The sequence below is a fragment of the Cynocephalus volans genome, chromosome 14 (assembly GCF_027409185.1).
Source record: "Cynocephalus volans isolate mCynVol1 chromosome 14, mCynVol1.pri, whole genome shotgun sequence".
Taxonomy (NCBI): domain Eukaryota; kingdom Metazoa; phylum Chordata; class Mammalia; order Dermoptera; family Cynocephalidae; genus Cynocephalus; species Cynocephalus volans.
Window position 1 is genome coordinate 53,917,714 of NC_084473.1, and position 15,923 is coordinate 53,933,636.

Here is a 15,923-nt window from a genome sequence, read left to right on the forward strand (position 1 = left end):
AGACACACGGATCAATGGAATAGAACAAAGAACCCAGAAATCAATCCAAACACCTACAGCCATCTGATCTTTGACAAAGGCAACAAGTCTACACACTGGGGAAGAGACTGCCTCTTCATCAAATGGTGCTGGGAAAACTGGATATTCATATGTAGGAGAATGAAACTAGACCCGTACCTCTCACCATATACCAAAATCATCTCAAAATGGATTAAAGAATTAAATATACATCCTGAAACAATAAAACTCCTTAAAGAAAACATAGAGGAAACACTCCAGGACATAAAAGTGGGTACAGACTTCATGAATATGACGCCAAAAGCACAGGAAACTAAAGGAAAAATAACCAAATGGGATTATATGAAACCAAACATTTTCTGCACAGCAAAAGAAACAATCAACAGAGTGAAAAGACAACCAACAGAGTGAGAGAAAATATTTGCAAAATATACATTTGACAAAGAATTAATATCCAGAATATACAAGGAACTCAAACAAATTTAAAACAAGAAGACAAATGACCCAATTAAAAAATGGGCAAAGGAGCTGAATAGGCATTTCTCAAAAGAAGGTATACGAATGGCCAAGAGACACATGAATAAATGCACATGACTCAGCATCCAGGAAATGCAAATCAAAACCGCTTTCAGATACTATCTCACTCCAGTCAAGATGGCTAATATCCAAAAGACTGAGAATGATAAATACTGGCAAGGTTGAGGAGAAAAAGGAACTCTCATCCACTGTTGGTGGGGCTGCAAAATGGTGCAGCCTTTATGGAAAATGGTATGGAGGTTCCTCAAACAATTGCAGATATATCTACCACATGACCCAGTTATTCCACTGCTGAGAATATACCCAGAGGAATGGAAATCATCATGCCAAAGGGATACCTGTACTCCCATGTTTATTGCCACAGTATTTACAATAGCCAAGAGTTGGAACCAGCCCAAATGTCCATCATCAGATGAGTGGAAAAGGAAACTGTGGTATATCAACTCAATGGAATACTACTCTGCTATAAAAAAGAGTGAAATACTGCCATTTTCAACAATATGGATGGACTTAGAAAAAAATATATCAAATAAAACAAGTCAAGAACAGAAAGAGAAATACCACAGGTTCTCACTTATTTGTGGGAGCTAAAAATAAATAAATATACAAACAAATAAAGGGTGTTGGGGGGAAGAAGCCACAACCATCACAACAATTTCTTGAAATTGTTAAGACAAGTGAACAGATATGATGTAGTGTGGGTGTAGGGGTGTGAGGGAGCGGGGACAGAGAAATGAGTAAAGGGACAGGAAAATCTACTACATTGTATATTGAGAAGTTAAAATTAAAAAAATAAAAATAAAAAGGGATGTTATACATAATCATTTTAGTTCTGATAGTATGACGTGAAAGAAGGTAGTATAACAATGCAAATTTATTTTTGTTTTACTCTAGTTTCCAGTAATATACGTATTCTGATCTTCATTACTAAAGGAAAGTAAGCCGAGATGCCAGGTACTGTTCAAGCTTTATTAAAGGAAAACAATTGTCTGGGCTGTGCCCAAAGTGGGGTACAGCCCAGGGCTGCCCTCAAAATGGAAGGCAACACCAAGTGTGGGGGTTGTCAAGCTTATATAGTGCACCAAGGGCTGGCTGATACCATCAAGGAGGGTCATTATGCTAATGTGGAAACTATGTGACCAGGGTGGAGAATTGTGCCTTTGCAAAAGCAAAAGCGTTTCTGTTTAAGTCAGGAGGCTTCCTGTAAAGGGAAAGGGGGAAGGGTTTGGTACTGGAGTGAAAGACAAGGCCGGTGGCTATTTTGTGCTTATTGTGTGCACAATAGTGCTGGTCACATCCAAGATCCATCTTCCTTCCTTTTAAGTATAGGGAGAAGGGGAAAGGGGCAAAGGTCACATTCTTCTGAAGCTACTTCCTGCTGGAGACAGGCGAAGATATGGAAAAAATAAAAGATTTAAGTTGGCAGGCAAAACAATTAGGTGGCAGGGTATTGGTTTCGTCTGGGGAGGCTGAATTCCTCCGGGGAATGGTTGCTGATTCTGAGGGGCTGTTATCCCTCCTCACAGGAACAATTCTGTGACCTTTTGGATGGTGAAAGCCTGTATTCATTCCTGCAAGGAATTAGAGAAATACAAAAAGACACAGGGACCAAAAATTAGGCTGAGTCTCAGCACGGTTAGGGGTCCTAGTAGGGGCATAAGCCAGGGTATCCAATGGTTCAGTGACTGGGTCCACCCCCCCCAGGTGTGTCTGTGTTTTGTAATCCTTTGCATTGGCAATCAATGCTTGCCTTTTAAGGGTTTAAAGTTGTTTTGAATCACCCTGGACTCATTTACATAATAACAGCATTCCTCCCCCAAGAAGAGGCAGGTGCCTTCCTTCTTGGCTGTAAGGAAGTAAAAGGCCTAAAGGTTCTGTAAAGCAACTGTTGTGAGTGAGGTGACCTGTCGCTGGAGGGAGGAGATGCTGTCTATACTTAGTTCTTCTGAGAGTTTTGGATAGAATTGAGAGGCAGTAGCAAGGCCCACTATGCCAGTCCCTGTGGCAGGAAGGATCTCTGCCCCAATTAGAAGGTACAATTAGTGACCTACAGGAGCGGAGGACACTTCCGGTGGGGGGGTAGAAGTTAGTCCCAGTCCCATCTCCATCCCTACATCTGTCTGGATGGTGATGTCTGGATGAACCAAAAGAATAAGCAAGAAATCGCGTTAGGGGGGCAGGCAACAGGATAATGTAGTTTGACAAAGGAAATATATTCTGGTTTTAGGGCGTGGATGAGGAGTGGCAGCATTTGGTGTTAGTGAGGCAGAGTGTGGGCAGGCCCCGCACAACGCTGACAGTCCCCACTGAGGTGAGATTAGAGGAAAGTGAAGAGATGTTTGTGGAAACATCACGGGCTGCATTGACAGGGAGGGGGTGACCACAAAAAGTTTCTCACAAAGTGGGAGGCAGATGAGTCACTCGGGGACCCATCTGATTCACTGAGGACTGCATCGTCCCTGCAGGCCTGGAACCTCCATGTTCCAGGTAAGGGGGAGCATTGAGATAGGAGGAAACACATGAGAAGGATGCGAAGGGTTAGGGAGCCAGAAGAATTTAAAGGGCACATTGCCACAGTGAACTTGCTAAGAAGCATCCTACTGATAGGTAAGGGAGTGCCAGGAGAAATCTTCCTATAATGTTATACTCCTTTGGGGCAGCACTGGCCAATCCTGTAGCAAGTACTAGAACAGATAGTACAAAAAATGTTAGGGACACAGGGTGGCATATACTTATCATGTCCCATGATGGCAAACCCGCAATAGCAGATCAGGACCAGTCTTGGAGTAGCTCTTGTGTGAAGGACGTGAAGCAGACCTGCAAGAGTGAGAGGATAATGACTGGGGGAAAGATCATCCTTCTTCTGGGATTGGGGAAAGAGCAGAGGTTCTGGAGATTTTTAGTTTTGTGGGTCCTAAAATGGACAAAATGTAAGGAGATGTTGGGTTGGGGGTTCAGTAGGGGGTCCCCTCTGGCTTGGTGTTAACCGATTTTGGGGGTAAAGTCTCAGGTGCTAGTTTTACCAAGGATGAAGGATACCAAGAGGTCTTTCCTAGTACTTTTACTAACATGGGGATGGTGAGAAGTACTGTATGAGGCCCTTCCAGCATGCTGAGAGGGGCTTTGGGCTTTGGGTTTTAATATACACTTGCTGTGCTGGGCTCAGTTTAAAGTCTGAGAGGGTGGTGGGGAAAGGATGAGGTAATAGAAGGTTGGCCTGTTGACTAAGAAGATCCCTAATGAGCAGAAGAGTAGGGAGATACTGGCCTAAAGGCGATGAGCTGGAAGGGAGAGGCATGAGAGCGAAGGGCCTACTGTGCATAAGTTTGAGGGGGCTGAGGCTTGTAGGCTTGCAGGGGGCAGCCCATAGGCAAGTGAGTGCTAAAGGGAAAAGTTGGGTCCAAGGGAGTCGAAGTTCCATGGACAGCTTGGTGAGGTGTGTTTTTTGAGTTTATTGGGGCAAGCCCAAACAAGGGATGATTTCTGAGGTGAGAGCATGTGTTACTGCTGTAGCATCCTCTGAAGTGCAGGGAAAAGCCTCAACCCAACCTGAAAGGTATCTAGTAGGGCTAGAAGATGGCATGTCCTTTTGTGGGGAGAGTATATAAGGGCTGAAGAAGGCATAGTAGAAATTCGTAGCCTATATGAACTGAATTATGGAAATCCAAAAGGATTTGTTCAGCTTGTGTGGTAGGGAGGACATAGCAACCGAAGAAAGTATACCAGTTGTCCTTCCTCTGTACCCCCCAACTGTTGGAGGTGTTGTAATTCTTGGGGTATGTGTTGGGGTGAGAGAATTGGGGCCATGAGAAGGACCTGAGCAGGAGAGGAAGATTGGGGGCCTGGTGATTGAACAGCCTATTTTGCAGTTAGATCTGCCAGTTTGTTTCTCTGGGCTATGGGGTCATTGGAGGTTTGGTGTCCTCTGCAGTGTGTAACCCCAACCTCCTTTGAGAGTTGTGCAGCCTCAATAGCTTGTGTTAGATTTACTATGGCATAACCTGCCCAGAGGATGGGCGTGCAGGTGGTATTCCCATCTATGAACTGTGTAATGGGATGTGGGGAGATGTGTTGAAAGGGGTTGAGAAAAAGGTCTAAAGCCTCCATGCAATTGTGTTCTAAGGGTCATGAGTGCTTTGGGATGAGAGTGGCTAGATTTAAAGGGGAGGGCAGAGTTTGAAGTAAAACTGGGAATTCTCAATGAAAGTAAGGTGAATAAGTTGTAGGCAGAAGGGGAGAGAATTGACTTGGCCTTATGGCTGAGAAGGTCTTGTTTGTTGTTCAAAAGTTAGTTTAGAGATTTCTTATGCTAAAAGGGTGGCTGCTGCCAAGGCCCATAAACAGGGGCCTATTTTCAAGCTGTGGTGTCAGTTGTTTAGAGAGGTATGCAACAGGGGAGAAAATATCTCCTGTCTTGTCCCAAAACCCCAACTGCCAATCCTTGGGTTCTGGTGACATATAGGATAAAAGGATGAGATAGATTTGAGAGAGATAGAGCCAGGTCTGTGAGGGGAGAGGCTTTTAGTCACTTGAAGGGAGAATGAATGGGCTTTGTGGGATCTAAAGAAATGGGAGGATCCCCTTGGCTGCCCCATAAAGTGGTTTTGCTAGCACACCACAGTTAGGAATCCACACACGAAGATACCCTGCAAACCCCAGGATAGAGAGAATGTCACTCTTTGTGGTAGGAGTAGAGAGTTCAGAAATTAGACTTTTGTGATCCACCATTATTTCTCTGGTGTTGAGGGTGAAGTGAACTCCCAAAGAGGTGACTCAAGTAGAAGAAATTTGGGTCTTGCTGGGGGACACTCCATATCCCCTGGAGGCCAGGAAATTAAGGAGAGCAACAGTGTGGGCCTGTGAATCCTCATAGGAGGGACTGCAAAGCAGGAGGTCATCCACATATTGTATTAAAGCGCTAGAGGTTGGGGGAAGTTCAGATAAGTCTTGAGTTAAGGCCTGGCTGAAAAAGTGGGGGCTATCCCAAAACCCCTGAGGTAGTACAATCCAAGTAAGTTGTTGGGAATGGTGCATTTCAGGATCAGTCCTGTACTAAATGGTATGAGCTGTTAGGCTTTATAACTGGAAGGATGGAGGTATTGAAAGGTGAGTGCGCAGGTCTTAGAAGATGAGAAGAAAGGAGCTTGTTCATAAGGGGCTTCGACCCTATTAGGTGTTTATTAGCAGTGGGGTATTGTGAGACATCAGGGAACCAAGAGGGGTTCCACAATTTAAGAAGGATAGGGGAATGGTGCATAGCAATGGAGGGAGAAGTATCTCCTACTATGGGATTAACCTTGTCTGAGGAGGAGGGGAAGGTGGAAGTCTCCAGGTCTGGGAGTGGCCTGGAACAGGAGTATTATAGCTGTGTTAATGTGTTTAGAGTAAGAGTAGCTTTGAATTTGAAAAGAACGTCCTGTCCCCTTAAGGGAGCTGGGCATTGAGGCATTATTAAAAATCTGTGTGTGAATTGGATGTGTTGTAGGGTATAGGAAAGGGGTTGACTGATCTGTGGATGGTATTCAGATCCCATGACCCCTACTATTGTGATAGAGGATGGGGTTGCTGGGCCTGCATATTCAGAAAGGGTAAAGTAAGTGGCCCCTGTATTAATGACAAAGAGATTGGTTTACCTGTCTCGAGGTGAGTTATCTTGGGCTCACATGTGATGATCTCCATGGGGGCCTCAGGCTCTGGGCATCATCAGTCCTCCTCCTGGACAAAGTCTAGAAGCACCGGTAGGGATGGCTGTTTAGCCAAAGGTTGGGGACTGGGCCACTCCCTCTCTGGTGAGTGGCACAGTCAACTCCCCAGTGACCTGGCTGTTTGCAGTGAGGACAGGGCCCTGGAGGGGGCCTTGGATTGGTACATGCTTATGCCCAGTGGCCTGGTTGACTGCATTTGAAGGAGTTTCCGGGTGACTTGCCCCTAGAGGCAGCCAGCTTTGGAGTATTTGAGCCATGGATGGCATTAACCAGGAGCTGGTATTTGGCATGATCTGTTTTATAGTTTTTTTTTTTTTCAATATCAGGGGCTGATTGGGTAATGAAATTAGAGTGTAAGAGGGCCATGCCTGCAGGGGATTTTGGGTCTATATGTGTGTATTCATGTAAAGCCTCAGAGAGCTGGGTTAGGAACTCTTTGGGATTTTCAGTGGATCTCTGTGTGATTTCTCTAAGCTTGTCATAATTGACTGACTTGTGAGTAGACTTCTGGACGCCATGAAGTAGGCGTGTGATCCTGTTATCCTGGAGATCACGATCCCTGTAGCTGACCTGGTAGTCCTAATTTGGGTCCGTGAAAGGAACAGCGTGACTCCCAAAGGTCACCTATTATTTTGAGCATGTACCTGAGCCACCATCCAGACCTGCTCCCTATACATTGACTCAGACAATTCCTTCCATCCCAGCCACTTCACAGAAAGTTTATAAAAAGCCGGAGCAGAGGCAGGGTTGTTACTTGATGAAGGGGGAGAAGGAGAGGAGTTGAGTGGCTGAGGACGAGCATCTCGAGACCAGGTATAGGGAAGAGAGGCAAATGTGAAGGGGCTGGTCAAGGATTTGGAGTGTACAGAGGTAATTGAGGTGGCCTGTATGGGTAGCAGAGAAGTCTGACAGATCAGAGGATTGATCCAAGTCCAGAAGGGGAGGTTGAGCATGAGCTAGGAGATTTGAGACATAGGACAATTTTGACAGAGAAAAGAATGTGTTCAGAGACAGGAGAAGGCCTGAACATAAAGGAATCTCTACAGCTTTTGCCATTCTGGTGAGTGTCTAAATCAAGAGTGCCATCTTGTGGCCACTGGGATCCACTGTAACGAGGCATTCGAGTTTTAATGTCTCCCTAGAGGCCAAGAAATTGGCCAGGAGACAGCCCGGAGGCACAGAGCATGGAGTACAGTAGAGCGTGTAGGTTTGGATCGTGAGGATCCCATGTAGAGAGTGAGAAAGGGAATGGGCAGTCCTGGTAGGAGAAGAATGCTGCCAAGGAGCGTCTTCCTTGGTGTGCATCTTCTTTTCAAGCAAGAAACCATCAACCAGCTAATGGAGCATCTTCCAATAGCTGGGGGGCATGAGAAAAGTTTCCTCGGCCAGGCACCTGGGCTTTGTAGAGACCAGAGTCGAAGACAGTAGTCAGGAGAACTCGTAGTAGTAGGCAGGACAAACCCACCGACTCACCCTGAATTGAGGCCTGTGTTGGATGTGTTGGTCTGAAACAGCAAAAGGAGATACTCCTGTAGGTACCCAGTTTCGGCAGGTCTGGGAAGGGCAGCCAGGAGCCAATCGACCCAAGAGAGGGGATCAGCAGACAGTCTGGCCAAGACCCATCCCGGGTTTCAGCACCATAATGAAAAAAAGTGAGCCAAGATGCTGGGTACTGTTCAAGCTTTATTAAAGGAAAAGAATCTGCCAGGCTATGCCCAAAATGGGGGCAGCCCAGGGCTGCCCTCAAAATAGAAGGCAGCACCAGGTGTGGGGGTGGTAGATCTTACATAGTGTGCCAAGGGCTGGCTGATACCATCAAGGAGAGTCATTATGCTAATGTGGAAACTATGCAACCAGGGTGGAGAATTGTACCCTTGCAGAAGCAGAAGCGTTTCTGTTTAAGTCAGGAGGCTTCTCGTAAAGGGAAGGGGAGAGGGGTTTGGTGCTGGAGTGGAAGACAAGGCTGGTGGCTATTTTGTGCTTATTGTGTGCCCAATGGTGCTGGTCACGTCCAAGATCCATAAATTACTAGAGAAAAACAAGAGTTTTGTGCACTACAAAAATTAGAATCCATATTCTACTGAGAATCACCACAGATATGATCCTTATCTTCAACATCAAAGATCTACTTAATCGCATTTCTTAATATCTCCTCTTGATTCTTCCTCTTTTTTACTATTCCTCTTCTAATTCTCACTTTCTTGGCAACTTTCTCCAGGTTGTAACATTCGTATCTTTATTTTTTCTCCCACACCATGGAAATTCTTATCACATGCTAATCCAGTTATCTAAAGTTACACCACATTGCAATTTTCTTCATTATAAAAGGTCTGCACTCACATGAAACTGTCTCCAAATTAAAATAAGTTGTAAAACATTGATGAAATATTATTAAATTAATTTTAGAATGCAGTATAATCGTCTTAGGAATGCAAGCCTTATGAGAGCCTTCTGCCCTCAGGTCTACAAAAAGCTTTTAAAAATTACCTCTAAAAGGATAGACTATTTGGCTTGGAGTTAGCAAATAATTTTACATTATACCTTCACAAAACAAAGAAAATATACAAAATCATATGTCACCAATACCTTTACAGGGCTAAAAAAAAATATATGTAACCTTAAATTGTGAATATTAATTTAATACACTGAATAGTGGGATAGCAGCATAAATACAAGCATACAAGTATAGAAAAGCTTTATAAATTTTTTACTTACCAGCTACATAAACTTCCTTGTAGTGAGTTCATTACCACTGGATTAACCTGAATGTTAGAGAATAGAATTCATAGAATAGATAATTTTTAGAAAATTCTTTTATAATTCAGTTTAAAATAAATTGATTATAGTATGCCCTAAAATAATGAATACAATCACAGTTGTGCAATATTATTTTATCACTGAACTTTTTCATGACTAGAGTTGACATTCAGAAGTACCTAGAAAAAAATTCTACGGCATCCTGCACAAAGCTTAATGAAACTAGTTACAAATCAGTCGCGATTACAGCAGTTTATGTTGATAACAATTCAAAGTAATGTCAAATAAAACCTAGGATCTTAAACTCATAGCAAAGTATAGAAAAACACCTAGAAGCCACGTATTGGATAAAAACATGTAATACAAATTCTCTTTTTACATGAGAATTCTTGAGCATGTATACCTAAGTATCACCATCTCTGACAACCCATGCTGCACTTGGTCTTCACTGCAAGGTCTGCAAAGTCAAATCCAGTTTTAAATGATGATGTAATGAGTGACCTGGTATAAATGCCAATCTTATTTTTTCCAACACTTGCTTTGACAAGATAGTAGAGAAAATAAGGGATTTCTCTCTGAACCTATGAGGCCAAAGAAAACCAAAACGAAACAGCAATAAATGCACCATCTTGGTAGCTGCCTTAAAAACGATTGGCAAAACAAGTATGAAAGTGTCATGAAATCCTTATAATAGGGGATGGTACACAGAAAACCATCTTATACCCACAGAGCAAGATGAAAGACATCTGACTAGGTGGAAAAGTTACTGCTGATACTATACATGCCCTATTCATATACTGTGAAACACTTGGGGACTCAGATTAAACTACAGTCAAGACCAAACTGAGATCCCTTTATGAAGCCTTTTTTATGGATAGCATTTAAATTTGACTTCGAAAGGCCAACAAATATTTGGTAATCAACTACTGGGTATGAAAATAATAAAGGACTCAAATCTCGGTGGTTGATTTGACTGATATGGTCAATCTACAAGTTGCTTATTTATTTCTTCTATTAGGAATCAAATCATCACTGTATCATGACTTCTGTAAACTGAAACTATATACAGACCAAGTGGAAGATTAAAATTACACAGAATGGAGAAGTGCTGGTTTGTGATAAAGAGAGATGTATTTGTTAAGTTCTAAGATACATTTATTTCATATTTACTCATTTATTTTTATTCATTCAAAGATTATTTTTTAAACATCTACCATGTGTCTCTTCTAAGTTCTAAGATACAGCAGTGAACAAAACAGAAAAAGTTCGCTGTTCTCCTGGAGATTATATTCCAGTGGAGGGCTGTATCCTCTGTACTTGATATCTGCTCTTGGATGTCTAATAGGCATATCAAATTTGACAAGTCCAAATAATTCTTGATTCCTCTCTCCTTCCAACTTATGTCTCCTCCAGTCTTTTCTGTCTTGGTAAGTGGCATCTCTATTCATTCTGTTGCTTATGCCAAAATCTTTGGACTTATCTTTGTTTCCTCTCACTCTCTCATACTATACATACAGCCTCTCCATCATTAAATACTGCTGGTTCTACTGTTCAGATACGTTCCAAATCTGGCTGGTTTTCAACACCTGCAATCACCCTGGCTCATCATTCCTTTATTACATTGCCCTAATACGCTTCCTAACTTTTTTGCTTCTACAAGAGGAAGGGGTTAAAGGAGGAAGAGGGAGAGGGAGAGGGAAAAGAGGAGAGAGAAAGAGAGAGAGAAAATAAGATAGAACAAATTAGGAAAGACTATTTCTAGTTAGTTACCCAAGGGAGAGAGAAATTAGGTTAAAGCTAATAAGGATAAATTATAGATTTAAAATATGTATATATATTGCTTTTTAGATTTGATTTTGAATCTAAATTTTAGTAACTATAAAGCACAATAAATCAAAATGCAATCACTAAACATAAAATTTAAAAAGTAATTTTCTTATTCACATCCTTTGAAAATGTCTTAAAATAATAGAAACCTGGTAGCAAAGAATACTCCCTGTGCCCAGATTTTGGTCTTAATGTATTTATTTTCCTGTAAAAGGAACCAGGGTTCCTTGGGGAAATGGCAGAAACTATATTGGGTCATTCTGGAAACAACATTTTATCCCAGATAGCAAAAAAAAGATACCAAACACAGTAATAAAGGTCATGCCAAAGGATTCAGTAGTAATTAAAGGGTCTCTCACTGCGTGAAGATAGGAAGATGTTAGCATCAAAAATAAAATAATTAAAATACCTGCAATATTTTTAAATACATGGGCTTATCATGATGCTAGAAAAACAAATACTAATTGCTCATCATTTAAAGATGCTGGTAAGCTTACTCATTATGTTGAGAAATAAATGCAAAAAATCAAATATTTATACTACTGCTTTCTACAATAACTGCTCTTTTGGGTAACCACATAGCAGAGGAGAAGTTTATTTTTGTAGGAGAAATGCAAATAATAAAATAGAATTATAATATTACCATTTGATGAATTAATGAATTGAGACATTGATCAACAATGACTGGCAAGGATGAAAGACAAGACAAACACACATTATGTGCCTCATTTTAGATAAACCAGCACTATCTATGAAACAGTAATGCTGGAAAAGAAAAATTAATAATGTGAATCACATCAAGACCCCAATTCCAATCTATAGGAAAAGGACAGAAGAACATTTTAAAAGACTCATGAGGGATGTAATCAGCAAAATCAAACTGTAGGAAACTCTGCTGGACAAAGGACCTTGTTTCTGATTCAACAAATAACAAAGAGGTGACAAGTGTTTGAGGCGATGGATATACTAATTACCCTGATATGATCATTGCACACCGTATAATGTACCCAAACATCATGTTGTACTCCATAAATATATACAATTATTATGGGTCAATTAACAAAAATAAATTATAAAGAAAAAAATTTCAGAGACAGAACTAGATTAGAGGTTACCAGAAACTGGGGGGAAGGAATAATGGAAAATTAATGCGTAATGGGTACAGAGTATATAGTTAGGATGAAAAAAGTTTGGGAAATAGAGGAGATAGTCACACAGCATTGTGAGTGCAGTTAATTCCACAGAAGGAATAGTATGTTTAAAAATGGTTAAAATGGCAAATTTTATATATATTATAACATAATAATTAAAAATAAATAAATTGCAAGTGAGAGAAATTCTATATGTTAAAACAGATTTAGCAACATATCAACTAATTGTAACATTTAGAAATTAATCACTGATTTTTTTAAAAAAAGAAACTAAAAATAATTGAGGCATTTGTGAGAAAATTGAAAAATTTGAACAATGATTGAATCTCTTCTGGTGTTAAGGACTTATTGTTAAATTTTGGGGATAATAATGATGCTATGGTAATCTGTAAAAAGAGCTATCACCTCTCAGAGTAGCATACTGAAAGACAGATAATACAATACAACATCTTAGATTTGCTTCAAAAAGATATGGAACGGGGAATTAGGTACAAATATAAATAACACAAGGTAGGCCAGATACTGATAAATGTTGGAGATGAATAATGGTTAGTGATTTATTGTATATTTCTTTTAATTTCTATATATAGTTAATTTTTTTCTATAATAATTTATAAAAATAAATATAAAAGCAAAACAACATGATCTAAAATATGTAAGTATAAGTAAAGTTTTTTAGACAAGAAAACCCAATTGTCTCTCTTCTGTTGTCAGGTCATATGCGAAGTGTTTTTAGTCATTTTAAATCAAACAAAATGTCATATGTGAGGCTCCATGTATATATTTCTTTGGCTAGAGATGTTTTTTCACAGCAGTAGAATTTACATTAGTTTTGCCAAAAATCCTCATGTGTCAGTACTTTTAACATTGTGTACATTAAATTACAGAAAGAAAGACAGCTATAAGTCAAATTCAGTTTATTTTTATTAACAGTACAAGTGTATTACAGTCAACCACCTTATATTCCACCATCGAATGAGGTTCTTCCATTACTTCACTTTGTAAAGGATCATAAAGAATGTCTTCAAATCTGCCAGTTTCATTATTACCCCCTCAAAATATCCAGAGAAAGATTTAAAGCTAGAAAGAAATGTAAGAAACAACACCTGCTAGCACACGGTGCTTTAAAAAAGCACTTCTTTGTGGTCAAAGGGTTAAAAGTTTGAATCACATCTCCTTAACTTACTGTGTGATTTTGAACAAGTTAAATAGTATCTGTGTAGTCATCCATTATATGTATCTGTAAAATAGAATTACGAAGGTACTTTCCTCTCAGTACCTGAAGAAATACTCAAAACGAAAAAGACGATTTTGCAAAATTCTTTCAAATAATGATTTGTACTAAAATTGAATGAAAGGATTTGGACTCAGTCATCAATGCCAAAAAAAAAAAAAAAAAAATTGTGCATAGAAGCCATTGCTTTCTTCATACTCTTCTCTAAGATGAATCATAGGAATATTTATTTCTATTAATTGTTTTATAGATCCTAATACCTATACTTAAGGTATGTGTTTACATTATCTTTAAAAATAAGCTTGCTTGTATAAGGAAAAATGAGGCAATACATACTTATGATACAAATTTTGAACAAAACAAAATCATATATGGTGAAAACAAATTCCTTCTACTCCCTCTTCATCCTTTTCCTATCCCCAGAAGTAACCACTATTATCTATGCCTTGGATATGCTTACAGAAATATCCTATCCATTTATCAACAATGAATGAGAGAGCCTGTTTCTGGAGGTATTACTAATTATATTGAACAATCAGTATAGCACAGATACAACCAGAATGGATTTGCCCGGGTCAGGTTCCTGGATTCCCTTGTCTAGATAATTTTTATGTATTGAAATGATGGATAAGCTAACTATCCTGATTTGAACATCACACATTGTACACAACTATTGATAGTCATCTTAATATGTATAACAAAAAAGAAAGAAAGAAAGAAAGAAAGAAAGAAAGAAAGAAAGAAAGAAAGAAAGAAAGAAAGAAAGAAAGAAAGAAAGAAAGAAAGAAAAGAAAACTTGCTCAAGGTCAATAGGTTAATAAGTGGGTCATGTCAGGATAGGGTCCCAGCAGTGATTACCCAGACTCTGTGCTAGGTACACGGACGTCAAAGAGGATAGTGAAAAGGAAACATAGATATATAATAAAGAAGTAACAAAGGTTCATGTTACCTATATCACAGCTTTTCCTAACAAACCCTTTTTATTGTATCAAGGATGTCATACTTAAGGTACTTACAGCAAATCTATATAGATAATCTAATTTTATTAGTGAGAACTTTGGTAACTGAGTTTTTTTTTTAAATTTATAAATATACAATACAGTTGAGTTTCATGTCCCTTTACCAATTCCTCCTTTTCCTCTCTCCTTTTCCTCACTCCCCCCGGCCCCGTCAGCATCATATCTGTTCACTTGTCTTAAAAAAATCAAGGAATTGTTGTGATTGCTGTGTCTTCCTCCTCCCCTCCCCCGTTTGTTTGTATATTTACTTATTTATTTTTATTAGCTCCCACAAATAAATGAGAACATGCAGTATTTCTTTCTTTCTGTTCCTGGCTTATTCTACTTAATATAATTTTCTCTAAGTCCATCCACATTCTGCGAATGGTAGTATTTCATTTTTTTTTTTTATAGCAGAGAACGGTAACTGAGTTTTAATCACTTTAAAAAAAAATTTATCTGAGCAATGCATTAGTTGCTTTACATACATTTCTCCTAAGCTTTAAAAAACTATTTGTAATAAACTCATATCCCTGCTGTGTAGATAAAGAAACCAATGCTTATAGTGATTAAGAAGTACCCAGAGCCATGAGCTAAGATTTAACCCATATCCATGTGATTGTGATTCCAAAGCTGAAAGTTTTTAATTTGACTAATCAATCAGCCTTATTAATGCTGAGTCACTGAGTAAAGATTTAATTCATTCTTTACCTAAAATTAACATTTTTGAAGCTCTAAAATTTTTTACTTTGTTCCTCTTGCCCATCCTCCTCCTTTGTCCCCCTTCCTAAATCTCAAGAATTGTAATTTTCCAGGATTTCAGGATGAGACACTGTCTGATCACGTTTTTCACTTTTTCTAACTTTAGAAATGCTGCAGTCAATGAGAATTTTAGACAGTTTTTCTTCAGATTCAATTTAGATCACATACGTGACTCATTCAGCCTCTTCAAGTCCTTTCACGAACAGGCTCAGAAGTAAGGCACTTTAGTTTTGATGTATTTCAAGTCTCATATATTGCTCTGTTCACTTTCAAGGGTGCTCATTCAGAACCATTTCTTTTTATATCTCAAAGTCAAGATATAAAAGCACTTCTCACACTACCACAGTTAATTTCGTGTGAATACAGCAAGGAGATAATAGAGAGAAATACCTAAAGGAAGTATAATTTGTACGGGCTAAAACAAAATAAAATGTCAAGTCATATTTGTATTTCTCTTTTCCTTTTACTCACTTATTATCAAGCACTGAAAAAAACCTATGAGCTCATATATGGTGGCAGAGCTTTCTGCCTTTCAAGTAATTTACATTGGTCGGTGCATCTTTAAGTCAGCCTGGTAGAGTGGAAAGTACAGTAACTGGATGGGCTCCAACACTCACTAACTAATGGGTGACCGCTGGCATTTACTCTCTGATCTTTAGGTCCAGCTTTCATAAAGCAATCATGATAATATCTATTTCTAAGGGCTGTTTGAAAGATTAAGTGCTTTATGTAAAATGTTTTATAAAATATAAAACATATATAATGGAGGTTGTATTTATCATCTCTGACAAATGTAGGGGGGTTTTGTTGTTGTTGTTGTTGTTGTTGTTGTTTGTAAGAGGGTCTTGCCACAAAACCTTATTCCTACTTTCAAATTAGGAATATGAATTTTATCCTTGGCAGGGGAGATAGAAAGGTTACATGATAGAGCCAG